This window comes from Phalacrocorax aristotelis, chromosome 1 (assembly GCF_949628215.1).
Source record: "Phalacrocorax aristotelis chromosome 1, bGulAri2.1, whole genome shotgun sequence".
Classification (NCBI taxonomy): domain Eukaryota; kingdom Metazoa; phylum Chordata; class Aves; order Suliformes; family Phalacrocoracidae; genus Phalacrocorax; species Phalacrocorax aristotelis.
The window spans coordinates 65,869,071-65,892,239 of NC_134276.1; the positions used below are offsets into that span (position 1 = coordinate 65,869,071).

Consider the following 23,169-nt stretch of genomic DNA (forward strand, 5'->3'; position numbering starts at 1 on the left):
GCCTGTGCGTTTAGCAGCAGTATATAAGGAGGCGGATGTTTGCCTTTGTAAAAGCACACGGAAGCAGATTTGGTGGAAACAAACCATATCCCATCAACCCCTCTTCTAGACCTCAAGTAATCTTGTTCCCCTGAGCAGAACCACCCCCCCTCAACTCAAAGGGACTGTTCACGTGTGTAGTAGATTTCCTTGCTTGGGACCCTGACCTCGTATTTGAACATCCAGTTGTATTGTTTCCATGCTCCCTGTAAGTGTTTTCAAGCTTACCTTTAGTACCCCTCAGAACCCGGAGATCATGCTTTGTGCTGCATAATGGATTGCAAACCAAAGGATAACCTTGCTAGTGTCTGATTAAAATGACTGTGCCAAATTTTTAATCGTACCTAGAAACTAGCCCTTGACTAATGACTCCACAGAAGCTTTAGGAAACTTTTGTTGGTTGCCTCTAACTGTTTTCTGTCCAAAGTATTTGTGAGCTACTTTTCTGACAGTAGTAAAATTAATTGATGGTAATGTGTTTGTAGAACCCAAGTACGTTCACCTGCCCCTGAAAATTGAAGGATATTCTTTTTTCAGTATGCACTATTAAGGGATACAAGCCAGGAATTAAGTTCTGGGGCAAAAAAGATACAAAGTAATTTCAGTTAAAAGTAACAAGAGATGCAGGAAATTTAAAAGCTTTTCTTTAACATCAGGTTAAATTGAGCATTAAGGTATTGTGAAACGTCTTTTACTTAATGTAGGAGTCCAATTTCTCAGAAAGTGTGTTGTTTTTCTCTCTTATGGAAGAAAAAACAGTAGTTAGGAAAAAGAATTGAAACATTCATAACTGGTTTTGGATTAGATTTTGTTTATGAGAGATGTGTGTTTTTTATAGTGGTGGGTAGAAACTAGTATCTCAAATTGTTTGGTTTAAACTGATTTTTTAAATTACTTTTCTGATTGAGCTAGTAGTTAAATGTGTAAAGATGGTAGTTATTTGGTTTGGGGTTTTTTAAATAGCCTTTTTTATTCCATACACTCTTTGAGGGAGAACTCTGGACTGTTGGGCTAACAAATCAATGTTAGTTTACAGCTTTTGCTGAAACTGTCCCGGATCGTGGTTTTATATACTACTCACAGCAAGTATGTATTGTAGTTCCATAGGCATTCCTCGCATTTGTTTGGCTTCTTCGGATTTTGGCACAGCTAAAACTATGAACGTACAGTATGCAATCCTCAGATAAGATTCTGACATAAAGACAAACATCTACCTGCAAGCAGAAAGAGCTGCACCCTGGAATCCAGCCCATCATAAAACGCCCTCTTGGCATATGCTTCCCACAGCAAATAGTCTTTTTATGTACATGTAAAATCCTGGAAAAGGAATTAGAAATATAGCATATAGGGTAGTTTTTCAGTCTTCAGTTAGGTGACTAGGGAATTAATTCACTGTGGAGAGGTGCTGATACTGAGTGGGTGCTTGGTTGGATTGTACTGCTCTCATGTAGAGAAGGTGCTTTCCAGAATGCCTTTGCAACAGCAAACAGAAGATTTGGTTTAAAATATCACAGTGATGACCTGAGCTAGAAACAGTGGATTTAGACTGTAAAAATTATAGCAAAACAAAATACCTTTCTTGTGTTCTCTCAGGTTTTTTTGATCTGGACAGCCAAGTAGTAGCGTACGGCTTCCTGTGCTTAGGACAAGCAGCACGAATCTGGTAACAACCAATTATTGCATTTAACTATGTCTTCCTAAGAATCATTACCTTTAGATGTGGTTTTATTTTTTTAGAAGTATTGAGACAGAGAATATAAAGATAGAAGCTTGCTTTCATAAACTTTTGCTTTGACCGTAGCTGTCTCCTTCATTGTGATTGTATTTAAACTATAGAGACTTATTTCATTAGGTTTTTTAACCTGCAAAATGGGAATAATAAAATAATGTCCTGAGTAGTGGTAGGAAGCTCAATTAATCAAAGTGCTTTGAGGTAAAAATATAACACTATGATATGAATATACAGATGAGGAATTTTAACACTAGGAATTATTGCAGCTAATATTTGTATCCTCTAGCTGTTATTTATCTTCACCAAAATAAAATAGTACTTGTTTTCTACAAGGCTGACAAGTTATAGATCTCAGAATAATGTGTAAAGGCGGATGAATTACAAATAAGCCCTTCTACAGATGGTGACACTAAAGCATAGGAAAGCTAAATGCTTCGGCCAGGGGAGGGAGTACTTCCAGCTAAAGCAACTTTCAGTTCAGTACCTTATCCTTTGCCTTATAAAAACATTCATCTTAGGTTGGATCTGGCCTTTGTTTCCACAAACGCTAAGTGTTTATTGTCCTATATGCACTTCTCTTTCTGGGTTATATGGATTTTTTTTCCATGTATATAGCTAGGCAGATGCTAACGCTATACATCAGTATGCCTTGTTTTGTGATTAAATAATGACGGTCCCACATGATAAAAGCTGAAAGGAAAAAAAGGAAAAAAGCAATCAAAAACCCCCCAAACCCCAACTTATGTTATAAGAATGGTCATTACCAGAATTCCTGGTATTAAATAATACAACTTCTTAGGTTGAAAACAGGCAACCTGTTTCTTACAGTGTTGTGTATGAGCATTGACATAGTCGCTCCTATATTGTTTATAACTATGATAAAAAGCAATAAATACTAAAATCATGTGGGTTATAATGAAGATAAAATAATTTAGCTTGGAAAAGACCTTTAAGATCATCAAGTCTAACCATTAGCCTAGCACTGCCAAGATGAGCAAGCATTAAATATTCCTGAACTTGAGAGGATTAATATTCAAGATTTGCATGTGTTTTTTATTTCTTACTGGGATATAGAAACTGCCATACCAACTAAAGGCAGTGGTCTATCTCATTCCCTTATAGACACTGCCTTTATTTACCTACTAGCACTCCCTGCAAGATTGGCAAGTGCTGTTATTCCTTTTAGAAAGAGGGAAGCGGAATGGGGAGAAGGGAGGAGGCTTTAACAATGCCATGCAGGAATTCTGCAGGTGGAGCTGAACCCTGGTATCTTGAGTTGCTTGACTAGATTCCTCCGTATGAGGTCGACTTTTTAAATTTCCTTGCTAGTGATGTACACCAAAAGTTCCAAAATAGAAAAGCACAGTGCTCTCCATATGAGACTGATTCCTTAATCAGTCTGTAGTAGGCATATGACTAGGGGAGGCACATCTGTCTCTCTCTATTTTTTAAATTGTGAATCATTACCCAGATAAATATAAAAATATGTATTTTTTAATAATCTGCTTTTCCATTGACTTCCTTAATATATTTTAGTAATGGGCTTTATAAGTTAATTAATTTTAACAGAAACTAAATTTTAATTAAAATGTTTTCTTTAGCTGCTGTCATACATTGTGAAACTGGGAACATGGGAATCCTGGTTTTAACTTTTTTAACATTTTATTGCATTATAATTCATTCTTTTGTACTTCTATATTGCTATCATGGTTAGCTTCTATACAGAACAATACAATTCTTAAAAGATATTTTCAACAATCTTTCTGTCCAGAAGATCAGATGCATATAATATAGATCTGTTATGTGGTTCTAATGTCTTTCTAGATTATAGACTTGGTTTTCCTGGCAAACATAGCTGCTATTATCGTCTGTTTGCACACAGCGTTAAGTCAGGAAATTGACAGTCATGGGTTAAACTGTAATTTACAACCTTTTATGAAAAAAGGGAAGCAGTAATACATAACATCTGGGGTTCTTTGCATTTTCTGGTTTGTATAAAGACAGATTTTAGCATTTAATATGTTTTCTAAACTGACATTCTTTAGTGGAATGCAAAAAATAGTATGCTTACACTATTGATTACAAAAAAATATATTCCTGATATTTTAGGACTCAGAAGAGTCTACCTACTAAGTTTAGTAGCCCACATTTTTGTATATTTGAGAAAAAAAAAGTTATTTACAGGCCTATTTGCATTAATTTCATCCTCAGTTCTATTCCTGGTCTTCTGAGAGAAGTAAGAGGCTTTGTTGCCTTTTCTGTCAGATCAAGGAAGTAGACTTCATGTTTTGTTGGGGCATTTAACAGAACTAAATTTCCCCTAAGAAAGAAACAGAAAAAGACATAGAAGGTTTTATAGACAAATTGGGGTGGAAGAAGAGAATGATTTTATTTTAGCTAAGTTTGCTTTTATGTTCTCTTTTGGCTAAAGGCTGAGAAAGAAAATGGTCTGTAAATGAGGACTTCTTGAATATTCAATAGAGTCTAACAAGTATAAATTTAGAAAGTAAAAACATTATTTTAAAACCGCGTTTTGAAAAAGAATTTGCTGGCTTACATAACTGCACTGTACTCAGCTTCTCTGTGCCATTCTGATACAAATAAATTATATTTGCCCATTTTTCTTTTCAGACATGTTGAATATGGAGCATTTCATAACTTGTACAGAACAAAGTCAGGGGTTTTTTTGTTAAAAAAAATACTGTAGAATTTCATTGAATACATAATTCATTCAAATCCTTCCATTCTTGCTGTAGCAAGCTCGTATTGGTTAAGACTTAGGGCTTTATTTAGTTGCCCATACATACGTGTCCAGTGCCATTTGAGATGCCGAAGAGTATTCTTCTTCCCTGTTGCCAGCTGCTGCTGCAGAAAGGTATCAGTTTACTCAGGTCGGGTGCCATGCCCGCACAGAGCTGACGCGTATCTCAGGAGTCTGAAGGCTTCTTAGGCTGCATTGGGCACCTACGCTCTGACACATGAATCCTCCAAAATGCCATTTGCATGGATGTGCCCAGTCACTTAAGGAGTTCCTCGCATTGTGTCTGGTCCTGAATCCCATAAAATCTCCTGTCTTTGGAGGAGGTTGTCACAGAATTGCTGGGTGCCTTCTGTATCATGCCTGAATCCAGCTCTAGGTCCGTGGGACATTATACAAGCTACCTGTGTTTCATTTTGTTTTCCTATCTAGAATCTTTGAGGGGGATTTTGCAAAAGGACAAACTTATTCAAACATTATTCATCATCTTTTTTTTTTTTTCCTGAAACTCTCAGTGAACTGTGATGAAAATAAAACATGCCTGTAGATGCCATGAATTTATTTTAGCAATGGTGGGAACTTTCCACCATTTTCCTACTGTAAATAGGCTCTGACTCAACAAGATTAGGCTTACTTCCTATTTTTGGTTAAATTAAAGCACAAGTGAGTGGTGTACCACTTGAAGTATGTTGTTAAACTGGATTTTTTGCTGCCTTCACCTTTCTTCAGTGAAGACCAAGTGTTCTGTTGTGAGCTCTCCTGAAACAGAATAGGAAATAAACGTTATTCTTTCAGATGGAAATTATTGGCAGAAGCAGCTGAAACGTTTTGTAAAAATTCATTTAATAAACTTAAAAGCATTAGCATTTAGGTGCTAAAACTAAGTTTGCGTAGTATGAGAGGCCTCTGAAGGCACAAGGATCAGAAAATTAATAGCAGCAGTAGCTGCTAACATGGAAAAAAAAGCCGTGAGTGGAAAAACAGTAAACTGAAAGTCCTTTATCCTCCTTTCCAGTCCTCAGTTCTCAGAGTTTTGTCTGGCAAGGAAAGCAGGGAATCTGTCTGACTTTCAAATAATTACTGATGTATTACTCCATTGCAGGCTAGTAGCAAAGAGCAGCTGTGCCCTGTAGCCAGAGCCAACTTCTTCCTTTCCCATCCCCCATTTCTGCCTGCCTTCCCTGGAGAAAGCTATCTCACTATTAAATAAACTAGGGTTGGGTTGCAAGACAAACCAAGATTTCATTAGAAAAATATTTACTCACGCATAAAGAAGACTTTTTAAAAAAACATCACTACTTAGGAAACGATGCGACTTTGTGGGTAATAAATAACAACAGATTTGTTACACTACAGTTGTAAAGCTCTTTTATGAGCCTGGGAAGAGTGACCTTATTCATCATAAGGCTTTGTCAATTCTGCCTCCATGCAACTATTCTCTTCTTGATACATGTGAGTCATCTGGGCCATGCTTAACCGAGAGGTCTAGTGCCTAAAAAGTAAGGGAGTTAATTATAGTTGTGGCTTTTTGACAAACTACCCTTCATTTTCCCACATTCCTTACCAGTTTTAACTCAGTTAAAAAAAAAAAAACATTTATTGAGAGACAAAATACCAGCATTGTGGTAAAAAAACCCATAGTTCTGTAAAAAATCAATACCAAACCATTTGCATTTTCCATTTATATGGAGCCTGAACCACAGCAATAAAAAGGTCCTTCAACGTCCTCATCTTCAAAAGTAGGAGTTCTCGGCAGAGTTATCGGACTGCCAGAAGTTCATGATAGCTCCTCTTATCTTTACGTTTAAGATTAATGTAAACCTGAATTCCTGATGACTTGCATTCAGTAAATAACCTTTATCTGCAGAAGCGCATGAATGTGTGGAGGAGTCGCGCTCAAGCTCCTGTTTAAACAATTGACACAGTAACTCCCTGAATTCCTCCTGAAATTTCATTAGAAGTGCTGTCTTCCTCCGCTGTCATGTGGTGGTAAGTAGCTGTCATGTTGTAGCCCGCTGTTCAGCGGTGGGGGAAGCAACATGTTCAGGTCATTTGTGTGGTGGTCTGAGGTATTTTGAGACTTAAGGAATGCAAAGGATACCAGGAAAACGTCAGCACTCTTGCACCTGTAGCAAGGCTGCCACAGGGCACTGCACATTGCGACTCAGGGAATTCATGGCTGCTGGTATGGAACCTGTGTAACTGAGCGTAACAAACCTTCCACACCAAACCAGAGTTTCTTATGTTAAGAACCACATTACCCATAACTACCCTGTGTACTGTTTTGTTTTGCACTTGGATGGAAGCTTGAAGCAGTACGTTTATGTAATATTTATTCAAACATTAAATGAAACAACAACTAAATCCATAGCTTGATTGCATCTGCATGGATGTGGAGTTAATGAATCATGTAATAACTTTACAGTTCGATAATCTGGAAATCTTTCAATGGAAAAACATTCAATAAAGGGGAAGACACCATATCCTCTTACAAAGAGAACAAACAAAAATCTTGAGAAAGGTGAAGAGTGTGAAATACCTGTGTCTGAGCCTGGCAGGTGTTCTTGAAACCTGCACCCTGTTCAGTGAGATTAGATGCTTGTATTTGAGGGGTTTAGTCCTTACTCATTGAAGAAAGAGCATGCTCCTCCCCAGACTGGGATTTAATAAAGCAACTGTAGCACTGACTTTTTGTCAAAGCGGATGGTGTCTGGTGTTTCAGTTCTTCATGAAAGGGAGTGAAAGACTAAGCAGCCTACGTTACCAGAATAGGTTTCTATTTTAGCTAGCATCATATGAAAGGAGCCATCTTGTGGTTGTCTCTTTTGCAAATAAAATGTTGCTGTAATATTGCCTTGAAAAGCTGAAGTTAAAGAAGCGTCTACACTTCTGTGATAATTTTTCTTCTACTTGTTCGGAAATGTTACCTTTTGAGTAAAACTTGACCTTGTACATGTTTTCACTCAGAGGAATTCTTTCATTCTATCAGATTTCTGATTATACCAAATCTTCAGAATTAAAATACCATATCTTATCTATTCATCCAGGATTAAACTTGATATGCTCAGTCTGTGTCCCCTACTAGTCAATCCACCCTAATATTTGCTAGTCCTCTGAGGTCTTGCTCAGAGCTCTAATCCGCACTCTGAATTTTGCTTTAAACTGCAATCAACAACATATCCTCTGAAATGTGACTCTTAGAAGAACTGCTTTCTAAATGAATGCTGAGTGGTCTTATTTAAAATGGGATCCCCGGGAACTCTGTGCATTCCAGGCACAAAACAGAAGCATTCCCATCCTTTGCTCCTGGACTTCAAGCTTGGCTTGGAAAGACAACGTCTAGATGATACATCAGTCTGATTTCTTCACCTCTTTGCTGATAAACAATGGTACTTACCAGTTTTAGAGTTTGATTAATCCACACAGTCCTGAGTAGATGTCAGCAAATTTATTTTATATAGATTAGCTCACTGATGCTTGTATCAATTTAATTAAGTATATTTTTTTAAAAATAACCCTTAGTTAAATTGAAAGTTGTGTATAAACACGAGCCTCAGTCATAATTTGTAAAGTTCTATTTCCTTAATAGTGCTGAATAAGGTTATGTATGATTCAACTTGGATAGCCATCTATCTACTGCAGTTGTTAATAACTAATTGGAACATCAAGGCCAAGGATCGCCATCATTTGCTGAAAGTATAGAAAAATGTCACAAATTTGATTTGGTTGCTCTTTGTCTAGAGTATTGACTGAAGACAAAAATGTATGAAATCTATAGTTTCTGGTAAATAGGTTCACATATTACAACTAAGAGATAAGTGAAGCCTTACTTTAAAATGTGCCATTTGAGGGGTTTTTTGTTCCTTGGAGTTGAAGAATAAACTGTTCTAGGGAAACGCAAATCTGGAATTGGGGTTTGAGGTGAGACTAATACTTACTTCTGCTGGAATGGGAGGTAGGCTCTGAGAAAAGGAGAGACAGGATTAGTAACAGTTTTTACTACAGCTGGCTTGCGAAGGCAATGTAGAAATTTATTTTGGGAAAGTATTTGAGCCATCAGATTAAAATTAGACCTGATAGCATTTTCAATCAGACAATACCAATTAACTGGGGAAAAAGCCAACTTTTTGACTGAAAATATATGTGTGGGTTCATTCAGAATATGCTTTCTTTGCTTTAAAACTGGAAGTATAACATTTTTAGATGAAAATCTGATTTCTTTAAATTATTAAAATAGTACAAAACATCAAATTCAAAATGAAATGTTTTTAAGTTGTTAAATAAGATGCTGAAGTTGCTTTTCATTTTTTAAGCCTTTACTTGTGCTTTTATTTTTGCTCCGAAATTAAAGAGAAGACTTCAAAAAATGGCATTTTTCTTGAGATAGAAAAATTATTTCCAGTGTCTCTCTAAATAAGATCAAAAAGTCAGATGGCATCTCACTATTTGAGAAAATTACTTCGTTGAACAAAACACCATGGCTGTAGAGAACATAAATAGGGAAATCAAAGGTATCGTACCACATAAGGTTTTGACATAATCTTTCCAAAAGATTATGTTTAAACTGATGTAAGCAACAATAATTCTCAGGCATAATCATAGATCTTCACTGTCTATTTTAATTACTGTTCTCTATCTTGCTTCTAGTGAAGGAGGCACAATCTCTGTAATGAAAGAAACAGGAGAGGATTCCGGCTTACAAAATCAGTTAACAGCAAGTGAATGAAAATATCTTCCCTCCAAAAGTGATGCTGGTACGACAGTGATGATTATCCTGAGCACTGGAATAAGAGAGACAAAATATATACGGGATTCTTTTTGACACAGATAATCTGCTGCTCTATAGGAAAGTAAGTCTTTAAATGTACAGGATTCTGAAATGTAATGGATTAAATATAACAATTAAAATAATAGTGGTTGCGTAGTTAACCTGCCTCATTTTCCTACCTGTTAGGAGGCAAAAAGTCTCCTTTAAAAACTTGAGCCTCTGTGCACCTCTGAAGACTACCACAGCCTGACCTCTGTTGCTACATATTTGAGAGAGACGTGAAGCAAAAGCTTGTTTTCGATACGTTTCCGCAAAAGCATAGATTTACTTTGGTGAAACTGAAATCGGTCATAGATCCCGGACTGATGTAATTGTGCAATTTTTTGCTGTTAAAAAGTGTGAAAGTCAAGAATTTTGGCAACTGTAGTAATTCTGAGGAGAATAAATATGCATTATAAGAAATGTGGAATGTAATGAAGTTAAAAGAGGATCAAATGTGAGAATGGACCGCGTGGAAAAGAGTAGATTTTTAAAGTATTACATTTCCTTTAAGATCTTAAACTCTATGAAAACTGTTGAAAAGTGATGGTGTATCCTCACTTAAGAGAACTGAACTGAGTTTATTAGAATTACCTGGATTCAACTTCCAGAAATTTCTTGTTGCTAGGTGAATTTGTAGTCATAGATACATTTTTTTTTACCTAGGTCAGCACTTCCATATTAATAAACATGAAGTAGGGTAAGGTTTTCCCTAGGTATATATCACTGCCATCCACTGTTTATGGAAGCTTATAGCAGATCAGCCTTAAAAGTACTTTTGTGCTTTCTGGAGATTTTTTTGTTACTTTAATAGCATTACACTGAGTTTGTAGTCAGAAATTGCTTTATTTAAAACAGGAAAGAAAGCGTTTTTAAACTGTATTGTGAAATAGTTAAATGGCAGAATCTGGAAGAGAATATTATAATGCCATCACCTGGAAATTCATCCAAACAAGAAACTATTTGTCTCCCTCCTCCTTTTTCCACTTTGGTATATTGAAAGAATGTCTAATTTACTTGATTGAAACCTTTTGCTTCAATAGTAAACTAGTGATTTGCTAAAAGTAAAATCTTTTTTGTGCAGAGAGACTTTTCATACATCTATGCAGGAATATGAGTTCTGTTTGTACCCTGAAAAGCTTTCAGAGATCGTATGCACGGTACTGAATATACAGTGCGAGAGTCTGGTGGAAGTTGTGAATTCACCTCCAGATGAGTGTTGTCTCTTTTTGTCATTTACTTTGGTATTATATTATAACAAGTGAATATTTGCCTTTTTTTTTTTTAATAAGACTTTATATTTAATCTTGAGAAGCATGGCATATTTTTTTACCATGTCCAGTAGATGCTAGACATCATGTGAACCAGCTAAACAGTGCTAAAATCCTATTGAACACCCTCGGTTCTTGCAGACACCAGCCTGTCCTTCACCAGTGCCATCTCTTCTGCAATAATTAAGTCCAGGTTCTGATCTAATTGGAATGAGGTCAATTTTCACTGACGTCACCAAAATAACAGAACAGCTTTAAACTAGAATACTAACTTTGTTAATTAGATTGGTAATTTTACTAGAAAGATATGTGCCAGTGATAACTAGTTGGCTGGACTGAAGAAATGGTTACGGACAGAATTCAGCTATGTAGTCTGTTACTGTGAAGACCTTGCCTTACATGCAACTTCAGTGCATTTTCCTCTGTCTGCTTGGCATATAAGAATACTTTCTGAAATAACACAGAGCGGAAAGTAGCAAGAGTAAATGCTGGCCTGGAAGCAAAAGCTTTAGGCAGTGCAAACCAGCATGTTAACATGGAAGCAACTCCATGTAGTAGTTTTTATTCTAGCAGATGCTCTCACTCGAGCTGTAGTAGTGACATTCTTGTATCAAAATCTAGTATCCAAACACGCAGATATTCTTTTTATTGACCAGTCTTTCTCTGACAAATACGCAGGCGTTTTAGTGAGAAAAGATGATGTGTTTTATTTAGTTTTGGTGCTGCTATTCTGAAGAAGTTTGTGAAATTAGGCCTAGCGAGCTTTATGGAGCATCTTACAAGGAAGCTTAAACCTCAGCCATTATTTATATCAACATAAAGTAATTGTGTAACCCCAAAGGAATGGCAGTGTGTTATTTTAAGCAATCAGACAGGGCATGAGAGACTGTCTGATATCACATGTTGGCGTGAAAGTTAATGCTGAAATCTTTAGCCATGCCAGGTTTTAAAATGATGGATAGTACTGTGTCTGAAATGTGTTATCTTGTTTGAAACACACATAACTTTTTCCCTGCATGGAGAATAATTGTCTGCTTATCACAGCAATGAAATAGATGACCAAACTTGCAAATCAGCCTTGACTTTCAAGCATTTGAGAAGCTGAGGAATATCCAAGTAGTTACAGTACCAGCCTGCATTATTGTAGAACGGGTTTGGTTCATTCGCTGTTACAGATTTCTTATGTTATCGTGGGTAAGGCATACTGGTCCATATCCACAAAGGCTTCTTGCTCCTATTGATAGCAACTGAAACCCACTTCAAATAGCAGTTACTTGCTTAAAAACTTCTGTGGGTCTGTGGCCTAGGTCCATATTCACTGGGAGAATAAAGTCTGGGAGAACTGCTGGGACTCCATCATTCCCCAAGGTTTGTGAGGCTAAGTATAATTTATGTGAAATTCTCAGCTACTACAAAAGCTGGGGGCATAGAAATACATAAACAAAAGCTTACAAGTTTCTCTAATACCTCAAGCATGAAAAATCTTTGATACTAAAGTTCTAATATATTCATATCATAAGGCATTTTACCACTGCAAAAGAAGAACAAACAAAAGTATAAGTCTGTTGTATGTTTGGGAAATGCTTTGGTTTTTTCTCAGTGAAATGCTAGGAAAATAAAGCCTTGTGTGTGGATAAGAGCCATTTGGCTCAAATAACCCCAAAATTTGGTGCTATGAGCAAACTGGTATTGAAAAAATTCTGGGCAGTTGTGATACATACAGTTAGTTATATAAAACAACAGTTCTTTGCTTTCCACAAGTATAACGTGAAATTTTGGTAATATGAGGTAACTTTTATTAACATATTTTCTTCGTTTAATGCAATTTATGATGTGTGTTCTTAAGTTTCATAAATCATAGCCTAAATAATTACATGTTCATCTGTATGTCAGAATCAAGCAGGAATATTTTTTGCTTTTAAAGATTGTATTTCTAATTTTTTTTTTAATGTTTGTGACCTTTATGTGTGGATTCCTGTTCTATCACCAGATGATAGGTGGGCTCTAAAGGAAAAAGCAGCGCTGTCACATTTTCGCCTCTTCTAGAAGTATCTCTGCTGCCTTTGAAGGGAATGATGTAGGTAACTAATTACTATCACTCACCTCGCTGGAGCTCATGTTAAGGCCCATCAATTTTGGAGGTACGTACGGTGTAAGATGTATGTGATGCTCTTTCCCCCAACATCACTACTGGCTAGTTCAGGCAGTCCAAATTCAGCATACTGGCTGTTTTGAATTCTCATCTGAAAAGATTTACACTGTGGCACTCTTCTGCCCTACATCCAGTTTGCTCTTGTCCAGCTGCCGCTACCATGGATCAAGTGGATCCATACCCACTCTTGAGGGAGGCCAAGGAGGAAATCTGCTACTTAAAACTGCCCACTCTGACTTGGGATCCCCTTACACTCCAAGCTGCACTATAAAGGAGCCAAGGCACCTATTTGGGTTTAAAAACATCCAAGGTTAGATGTTGTGCTCCACCTGATCAGTTTGTAGAACTAGTGTATAGTTTTTGATGGCACTAGACTGAGGAATCAAGTTCATCCCTTGTATAACTACAGAAAGGGCAAAGACAGCAACAAGAATACAGTGTTAAGAATCACTGCCCTGGCAGTCTGGCTCAGCCTTGACCAAAGACTGGAATCTTTACAGTTTGTTGTCAGGGTCAGTTCAACCTTCGGTTTTTACTGGAAATGCCTTTAAAAAAATTAATACAACAGTGCATGCCACTGTTGATGTTTTTAAGGATTCTAGACTACATGTGTTGAGGTGTATGATGTCAGAAGTTAAAGTCATCCACGTACCGTGTGTATTTGGAACCTTATCTGGGAATATGCATGCTTTCCAAAATGTATAGAGGTTGGAATAAAAAGAGAGTATATTTCAACTTTTCAGTTTTGGGAAAAAGCTTAACTAGAACTGCAATATGGATTCAGAAATTCACTGGGGAATTGTAAGGATAATCAGGGATCAGGCCTGTAGTGAATTCAGGAGCAGAGCTTCTGAACAGAGATGTAGCTAGCAAACAGTTTGGGAATGGCCACAGTGCTAGAGTCTCAAATTAGTGGGATGCCTCCTGGAATGAGAATCAGAAAGGAAAATCTTAATGACTGTTTGAGCCTGACTTTCTGTTTCTCACCTCTAACCACCTATCTGGACCATTCTGGCCAAATGCTAAAGAGCTCTGCCAGGGCAGGTCTTGCATAATAAGTTCCATTATTCAACTTTAATTCAGCAGTCTAGATTTGGGACATAGTTATTTCCTAGAAGTGTTAGCTCAGTTTTATTCAGGATTTCCATGGTTTTACTGCCAGGCAGTTTAACTGAGAGTAACTGTTTTCCCGTGTCTTACACTACGGGAAAGAACCCATAACTGTCAAGAGTTTGTATGATGTTTTATGTTTTTCTTGCAATACTGATGTCATCCTTGCACAATATATGTGTTACGGTGTTACCTAGACTTTACAGTTACTATTATAGAGATGACCTACTGCAGGAAATGTATATGGGAAGCCCTATTGCTCAGAACTACATATTTATAAGAGCAGTATGTCAAGAGTCAGAGCAGTGAGGGCACTGACTCACAAGTGGTGATGCTCGCCTAGTGATGGTTGTGACACTTCCTGCTCACAGCTGTCCCTTCCATCCCATAATATGCAGTTTTCCACCCTCAATGCAGAGATGGTTCAGCTGGTCATGTAGCAGCTGCTGAATTTCTATAATTTGCAGCCAAGTATATTAAGGTAACCCCAAATAATTTTCTACTCACCTTAAAACCTTGTTCCACCAACTATAGTACTTCAGCTGCTGTTCTCCAACCAAGACATGGTCGCACCAGAACCAAAAATCTCTGGGGAAAGGGAGACAAGACTTTTTATCAATGGCCAAAAGAGTCAAGATGTTGGATGGGAGAAAAGTTATATTGTATTCTGTGCTGAGAGGCTCAGGAGCATTTCCAGACTCTTTGGTGTGAATACATGCACTAGCTTTAACCCAGCTACAGGTTCGATGAAACACACATGCAGGACAAGACACCTTTGATCGTGGGTCAGAACTCTTAGAGTGGGAGTCAGCTCCAGATTCAGAGCTAAATTTAGATGTCTACAGAGTAGATTTCTACACGTGAGGTATCTGCTTTAACGCACAAAAGATTTGGCAAATACAGTCAATGATGCTTGGAGACCAATTCTGTATCTTTCTGTATTATATCCTCGTCTTTTGTTGACCGTTCCAGGAATAACAGTCAATGAATCACATTCATCTCTTTACTTCTGCAAGTACTAATGACTCCTTGATGATCTCTGCCTCTTTTCTTCCTTTGTCGTCGTTTCTCTTTCTCATTTGTTGCTAATACTTCTTAAGTCTTTCTTTGTGTTCTCTTGCAGGAATCTCATGAATGTTAGTGGATTGAATAGTTTTTGCTCTACGTTATGGACTCAATTTCTAGATATGCTGGTCGGGCTCAACACGAAAGCTACGGGCAGAGGACAGGCAACCTGCCTCATTTGGTGTCTCTCTTCCCACAAGCCATCAAGTGTCTCACTGAATCAAGAAGATTTTTTTAAGGATACATAACAGCTTTATCTTTTTTCTACCTTTCATCCACATGTGCATTGGGTTTGCATGGCAAGGTTTGGTCGTGGGGGGGACCAGAAGCTTCCCCCATGTCCAACAGAACCAGTGCCAAGTGGCTCCAAGACGGACCCTGCAGGGATGAATGTCTCGGACTCCTGACAGATATTCTGCAGAAGACCTGTATTGTCAGCTTTTCACTGCTTATATATCTTTCGACACGTTCCTCACACGATCACGTGCACAAACAATTTCTGTTTTTCGTCAGCTAGCTCTAAGCACGCGCCTTATGCTACATTCTAATAGGCTGTTCTATTTGCGCTACTTCATTTGTTTTTGCTTACTTAAATTCTTCTTGGCATTTCCCATGTTCCTGTCTCTGTTTTTTACTGCCGCGTTGCTTCAGTTCAAGGACGTGTCAAACAGTGCTAAGTTACTTGCAAATTCATCCCCCACATCTCCCCCGTTTTTATTTTGTATTAGCCACACATTTTTTACTGTTCTCTCTACTAATTGCTGCAAGCACTGACAAAGAATGGCAAAATTAAAAGCAAAACTAGTAATATTATTAGAAATGCTATAGCTGTTTTTACTATTTCCTTGAACCATCCTGTGATTCCCCATCCAGTCAACCATGAGTCCCCACAAGATATGTTGTAAAGGGATTATCCACGCTGGCTGAGGACAGGCATATCGACTCCTGTCCAGTTAAGTTTGTGAGGGTAACCCAGACATTTTTTCGTGGTTGGACGGAGACCCATGAATGGCAGAGGCTGATGATGGCGAGGAAGGTGATGAGGCCGCAAGCCATGGTTTCACGCCTTTTGCTGGAATCCATCAGGGACCGCAACCTGTGGAGACACAAGCATACCCTCTCCCCCAAGTTCTTAGTGGATGAGGGCCTCCTACAGTCCCGTGTTCAGATTTTTTATCATTACTAAGGACTGTTCTGAATGTACAATAGACGTTAGGGCTTTGCTCATGGATCTATAGTGTTTTACTATAGGTGGGGTATCATCGTTTTGGAATGGTAGTGACAAATGGTTCATCACTTATAATATTTTTGCTAATTGGTTGTGTGGGGTTTCTTGGCTATCTCCCCCTTTTTGTTTTTGGAGCAGTTGTTTGACTGTGCAGTGTGTTCGTTCTACTATAGCTTGACCGGTAGGGGAGTGGGGAATGCCAGTGACATGGCGAATACCCCATTTGTGAAAAAAGGTTTTAAGTGAGCTACTGCTGTAGGCTGGGCCATTGTCGGTTTTAACTTCACTTGGGATTCCAAGTGCAGCAAAAGCGGCTTGGAAATGGGCCTGTACATGTCTGCTAGTTTTGCCAGTGGTGGCTGTTGCCCATATTGCATGAGAGAACGCATCAACGGATACATGAACATATTTAAGTTGTCCAAACTCAGGAATGTGAGTGACATCTGTTTGCCACAGGTGGAGGGAATGTAAACCTCGAGGGTTCACCGCTAAGGCAGGGGTAGACACACAGGCTTGACGGTCTGGGCAAGCCTGCACAATTAACTTGGCATCAGCAATGGTGATACAGAATTGTTTCACTAAAGCCTTTGCTGGTTGGTCGAAAAAATCATGAGAGAGTCGTGCTTGCACCAATACATTTGGTATGGGAGCAGCAAGGGTTACATTAGTTAAAATGTCAGCACGAGCATTACCATGTGTAAGAAAACCCAGTAATTGTGTGTGACTTCGAATATGAATTATACAATAGGGGTGTTTCTGCTGTTCGATTAAAAAAAGAAGTTCTTTAAATTTTAAAAATAGGGTTTGCTTTGTTATATGTTTAAGATGAGCTCTTTCTATTTGTTGAACCACGCCCACCACATACTGGGAGTCAGAAACAATATTAAGAGGGGCAGTAGGCCAGAATCGAAAGGCCATTATGACTGCGTGCAGCTCCACTATTTGTGGTAAGCTGTGGAGAATCTCGACTTCATGCTTCCAGACTCTGTTCTCTTCCCACGTTACCACTGCTTTGCCTGACTTCCCTGATCCATCGGTAAACACCGTACGGATATCAACCGGCTCTCTTTGGCACAATGATCGATTTTCTATTTTAACATAATAAAAGGTAAACATCTTGTGTGGGGGAAGATGGGTATCTAGCTTTCCACTAAAGCCTGCTAAGGCTAATTGTAACTCTAGGCTATTTTGAATACTCCAAGTCAGATAAGTTTTTACGATAAGTAACACAGTAAGTGTTCGTTCTTCCCCTGCAAGCTCTATTATTCTCTCCTGTCCCTTTTTAATAAGGTCAGCAAACATTTCTATTCGTGTGGCAATGGTCTTGGTAGGTTGGTGGGGTAAAAAGACCCATTCTAGAATAACGAGAGGGTCGTTACTTTGTGGATCCCACTGTCCAATTATAGCAAGAGGCTGCTCTTCTTTGTTACAGACAAATGGTGTGAGTGGGATGTCTTCACTGCAACGATGGCATTGTTGATGCGACAGTTTGTCATTGATTTTCTGTAGTGCTTGTTGTGCCTCTGGTGTCCAACTTCGTGGTGCCTTTATATCGGTGTCTCCTTTTAACAGGTCAAACAGGGGAGTAAGAGTGGTGTTGCCAATGCCACATTGGGTTCGAATCGAATTAGTATTACCTAATAGTTTCTGTACATCATTTAAGGTCCAAATATTGGTGGTTGTTCCCACATTTTGAGGCTGGATGGTTTGTTCCAAAATTTTCCATCCTAAATACCTCCACGGAGGTTCTGTCTGTATCTTTTCAGGGGATATCTGAAGTCCTGCATCCTGCAGTGCTTGCTTTAAGGCCTGAAGGGCCTCTTTGAGCACAGTATGAGTCGGCCCCGCTAACAATAGATCGTCCGTGTAATGGTACATGTAAATATTTGGATAAATAACATTTTCTAATTGGGTGAATTGCCTTTGCAACATATGACTGACACATTGTTGGGTAGTTTTTCATTCCCTGAGGGAGTACAGTCCAGTGATACCGATCCATTGGCTCCCCCTTATTAAGTTTTGGCACTGAAAAAGCAAATTTTGGAGCATCATCTGGGTGCAGCGGGATGGTAAAAAAGCAGTCTTTCAGCTCAACAATGATTGTATTGCAATTGGATGGAATCATTGTAGGTGATGGTAGGCCGGGTTGTAACGAGCCCATATCCTCTATGATTGTGTTTATTTGCTGTAAATCATGCAACAATCTCCATTTTCCACTTTTCCTTTTGATTACAAATACTGGGGAATTCCATGGACTGTTCGTTGGTACTGTGTGTCCTTGCACAAGCTGGTCCTCGACCAGCTCCTGTAGGGCTGCGACCTTTTCCTGGGTAAGCGGCCATTGATCCACCCACACGGGGGTCTGTCTTGTCCATTTGAGGCAGAGTGGCAGTCGTGCCTCAATGGCTGCTACCGAAAATTTTCAGGGGTGGAGATGGTAAATCTGCACCGTCCTGTCACATCACGTCCCAACAGGCTGATGGGAATCGGTGTGATATAAGGACGAACAGTACATGTTGTTCCCTCTTGGGTCTTTATCGTGAGGATTGTAGAACTTTGAAATGTGCTGGACAGGCCTCCGACTCCTACTAATCCACTAGCTGGGGATGTTGTAGGCCATGTGGAAGGCCAATCTTTGGCCGCGATAACTGTAACATCTGTGCCTGAAATCTACTAGCATCGTGCATTGGCTCGTCTGTGGCTGCTTGGTAGGATTCCACAGGGTTACATGTATGGTTGGACGATGTCGCATGATATCTGACGTCCAAAAAACAGCCGGTTTCCCTGTCAATCCAAACCCAGCAAAGCCACGGCTTGTTTCTCTGGCTGTCGGTACTATTGCTCGAAAAAGTATTAATTGCGCAATCCGGGTTCCTTTCAGAACTGGCAGCAGTGGGGCCAGTGTCCAAACCATAGTTTGTATTTGGCCACTATAATCAGCATCAATTACTCCAGGGAGGACAAACAGGCCTGTCATGGTGGTGCTGGAATGACCTAGCAACAGTGCACTACACCCTCCCCCAACTGGCTCCTTCACATTCAATGGAATGCGATGTATGTGTGTGCCCCAGAGAGTTGAATCTTGTACTGTGGTAACATGCAGTCCGGCACTCCCTCGGGTGGTGGCGGAGAGGGCACCCACGGTGGTAACCGGGGTGGTTGCGTTCCAGGTGGAGTTGGAGATTGTGCAACCATCACGTGTGACACTCTTCCCATCTAGGGGCCCTGCCTTGGTCCTTGCGATGAGGGAGCTTGTGTCATTGTGCGACCTCGCCCCACGCTCCGCCTCCCGTTTCCCTGCCGCACTGGCAGGGGCTGTCCATCTGCGTTATATTTGGATCTGCACTGGCTCGCCCAATGGCGTCCTTTACCACATCTTGGGCAAAGCATGGACGGCGCAGCGGGCGCGCTAGGGGCTCCCCCTCCTTGCCTTTGTTGTGGGCGCTCAATAACTAAGCGGTCTGGGCTTCCACAGAGGTAGCACTGCTTCTTCATGTCCCTATTCATTGTTAAAGCTGCTGCAAAAGCTGATGCTAAGGACTTCGTTCGATAAGCAATAGAGCCTACATGGTTGCAAGCCTCTGTCGTTTGCACCAGGTTAGTATTGATTGGCAGCGTTTGTAATATCTTTTTACAGTCAGTATTTGCATTTTCTACCACTAATTTCAACAGCAGTGCTTCTTTTGCTTCTCTGTTGTCTACCTGCTTGTCTAATGCATCCCGCAAGCGATCCACAAACTGCATATAGGGTTCGGTTGGCTGCTGTTGGACTCAAGTAAATGATAGAGACGGCTTTCCGGCTTCCGGAATTTTTAACATAGCTTGAAGAGCAAGAGTGTCAGACTGTTGGAGTATATTCTCATCCAACCACGCCTGTAGGTGTGGGTCCACTATGGGATCTGTGCACATCAACTGTGATATGCCTGCCTCTAAGAGAGGGTCTCCTTGCCGTCATTCTAAATTTTGAAGGGCAGCTTGTTCGCAAAGTTCCCTCCATTTTTGCTCACACAACAACTTCTGCGTTGGGGTTAATATCATAGCCACTATTGTTTGTAAATCATAGGGACACAATAACTGCCCTGTCATCACATTTTCAAGCAGATATTGGGAAAATGGAGCTGCAAGCCCGTATGTAGTTACTGTTTTCCTTAATTCTTTTATTAGATCCCCTTGAAAAGGGCCCCACTCATTAGGTCCTCCATCTCTGATCAATACTGGAAAGACTAGTCCTGCCGCCCCTTTCTCCTTTATTGCATCTCATTGCAGTTGTTTCCATGGGCCTCCGGATCAAAGGATGTTGGCAGCTGTAAAACAGCTGTCATGGGCGGTATGGACGGTGGAGTCATCGGCTTTAACAGGGGCCATGGCAACAGCTCCGTGTCCGAGTCTAAATCTGCTACGTAATTTTCTGGCGGGGACTCCCTACAGGGAGTCCCACCGCCCTTGTCCTCACCTCAGGTCACCGTCTGCGCAGCTATGGTTTGCACCCTTTTCTCCTCTTGCCAGGACTTTAATGCTTCCAACACCAGCCACCAGGTGGTCATCACCTCCTTGGTAGTCTCATCCCTCTGGGAGGTGGCCTCCCATGCTGCTGTCCCTGCTTCTTCCCATGTTTTAACATCGAACACTGCTGAGACTGTTGATGGAGCTCCATGCTTTTGCAGGAATTTCAGTAATGACTTTACTTTAAAAGTATCATATTTAATGCCTCACTTGCTCGATAACTGAATCAGTAATTTAACAATCGCCTCTTCTTCGGCAGACAGATTAGCTCCCATGCTTACTGCCCCAGCTGCTCACCTGTAATATTAAGGTGATGTCCCAGGATTAAAGCTGCGGTCCCGCTGTCAGCTTGATTTGTCCGGCTGGGGTCCCTGCGGACGCTGCCCCTCAGCATTGCTCTCCCATGTCGGGGGTCACCATTTGCAGGGATGAATGTCACGGACTCCTGACAGATGTTCTGCAGAAGACCTGTATTGTCAGCTTTTCACTGTTTATATATCTTTCGACACATTCCTCACACAATCACGTGCACAAACAATTTCTGTTATTCGTCAGCTAGCTCTAAGCACGCGCCTTATGCTACATTCTAATAGGCTGTTCTATTTGCGCTACTTCATTTGTTTTTGCTTACTTAAATTCTTCTTGGCATTTCCCATGTTCCTGTCTCTGTTTTTTACTGCCGCATTGCTTCAGTTCAAGGACGTGTCAAACAGTGCTAAGTTACTTGTAAATTCATCCCCCACAGGACCCGCCACGGGTCCAAGGCCGAGCCCATCAGCGAGGGTGGTAGCACCTCTGGGATAGCATAGTTAAGAAGGGGTGGGGGGGGAAACCTTGCATGACTGCAGTGGGAGAAAGGAGTGAGAATATGTGAGAGGAGCCGCCCTGCAGACACCAAGGTCAGTGAAGAAGGAGGGGCAGGATGTTCTCTAGGAGCCAGAGCAGAGATTCCCCTGCAGCTTATGGTGAAGACCATGGTGAGGCAGGCTGTCCCCCGGCAGCCCGGGAGGCTGTGACCCTGTGGGAAGCCCACGCTGGAGCAGGCTCCTGGCAGGACTTGTGGCCCCATGGAGAGAGGAGCCCACACAGGACCAGGTTTGCTGGCAGGACTTGTGACCCCACAGGGGACCCACACTGGAGCAGTTTGTGATGAACTGCAGCCTGTGGGAAGTACTCACATTTGGAGAAGTTTGTGGAGGACGGTCTCTCATGGGAGGGACCCCACGCTGGAGCAGGGGAAGAGTGTGAGGTCTCCTCCCCCTGAGGAGGAAGGAGCGGCAGAGACAACATGTGATGAACTGACCCCCAACCCCCATTCCTCATCCCCCTGCACCGTTTGGGGGAGGAGGGAGGGAAAATTGGGAGGGAAGTTAAGCCCAGGGAGAAGGGAGGTGTTTTTCAGATTTGGTTTTACTTCTCAGCACCCTACTCTGATTTGATTGGTAATAAATTAAACTGATTTCCCCAAGTCAAGTCTGTTTTGCCCGTGACAGTAATTGGCGAGTGATCTCTCCCTGCCCGTATCTCAACCCACGAGCCTTTCATTATATTTTCTCTCCCCCGTCCAGCTGAGGAGGGGAGTGATAGAGCGGCTTTGGTGGGCACCTGGCATCCAGGGTCAACCCACCACAACATGAAAAGACGTTATCTTATTAATCATTCAGTTGTGCCTTTCCCTCCAGTGTTCTCATTAAGAGCACAGCTGTTGTCCTGGGCTAAGTTATAGGGTCCCTTGTGGTTCAATTTATCCTTTGGTGACTTCATCTGCCGTGAGATTGCCTGTATAGCCAGAGCACCTAAAATTTTCTTCCAATATTCCAGTTATTTTAATACTAACAGGATTCTCCATAGGACTGTGAAATGTACCCTTATGCTGACCATCATTACATTTCCCTTCCCTTCCAATACTTCCCAGAGTTTTTCATTAGTTTGTCTTTTAAATGTTATTCTTAACAAGTGTGGCTGAGATGAAACAGAAACATTGTTCAGAGAGAAAAGGGCTTCTGGTGAAACAGATGTCACTTGCAGGACTGTATATCCCCTTCCCTTGGCAACTGACACAGATTCTGGCTAAGTTATCAGTGGGCATCCTGCCCTCCCAACAGATGGTCAGAAGTGTGGAGAGCCAAAAGCCCATCTATGGATGCGGAATATGTTGAAGAGTGTATGTCTAGACACAAAACGCTGAACGAGCTTTTCAGGCTGAACTTCTGTGCCGCAGTCAATCTAGAAGAAAGGACAGCTTTTTAATAAAAGGAACATTCTGCATCAGCATATGGCTGCTTTGGTGTTTAGAGTGGCTGATAGTTATGGGAGGGGTGGGGAGAGGGACATCATGAAGTAATCAGCATGTTAGAAGAGTCGCTCCATTTTTGGTTTCTTTCTATTGGGTATATCTAGTGAGAGACCAGAACACAGTTCTTGTTCAGCTGAGTTTCACAAAATTAATTCAGGAAGTTGGAGAAATCTGCAGCACAGTTGCTCAGATAAACATATGTAGCCTT

The 23,169-nt window shown here is 40.6% G+C and overlaps 1 long non-coding RNA gene across 1 annotated transcript; it reads left to right on the plus strand.

Moving 5' to 3' along the window:
• Positions 1–1,632: 1,632 nt before the first annotated feature.
• On the plus strand, positions 1,633–15,757 carry LOC142056385 (uncharacterized). Its single transcript, XR_012660313.1, has 5 exons — positions 1,633–1,702; positions 6,397–6,518; positions 9,177–9,379; positions 12,598–12,748; positions 14,993–15,757. It is a non-coding gene; the product is annotated as an uncharacterized LOC142056385 (long non-coding RNA).
• Positions 15,758–23,169: the final 7,412 nt, after the last annotated feature.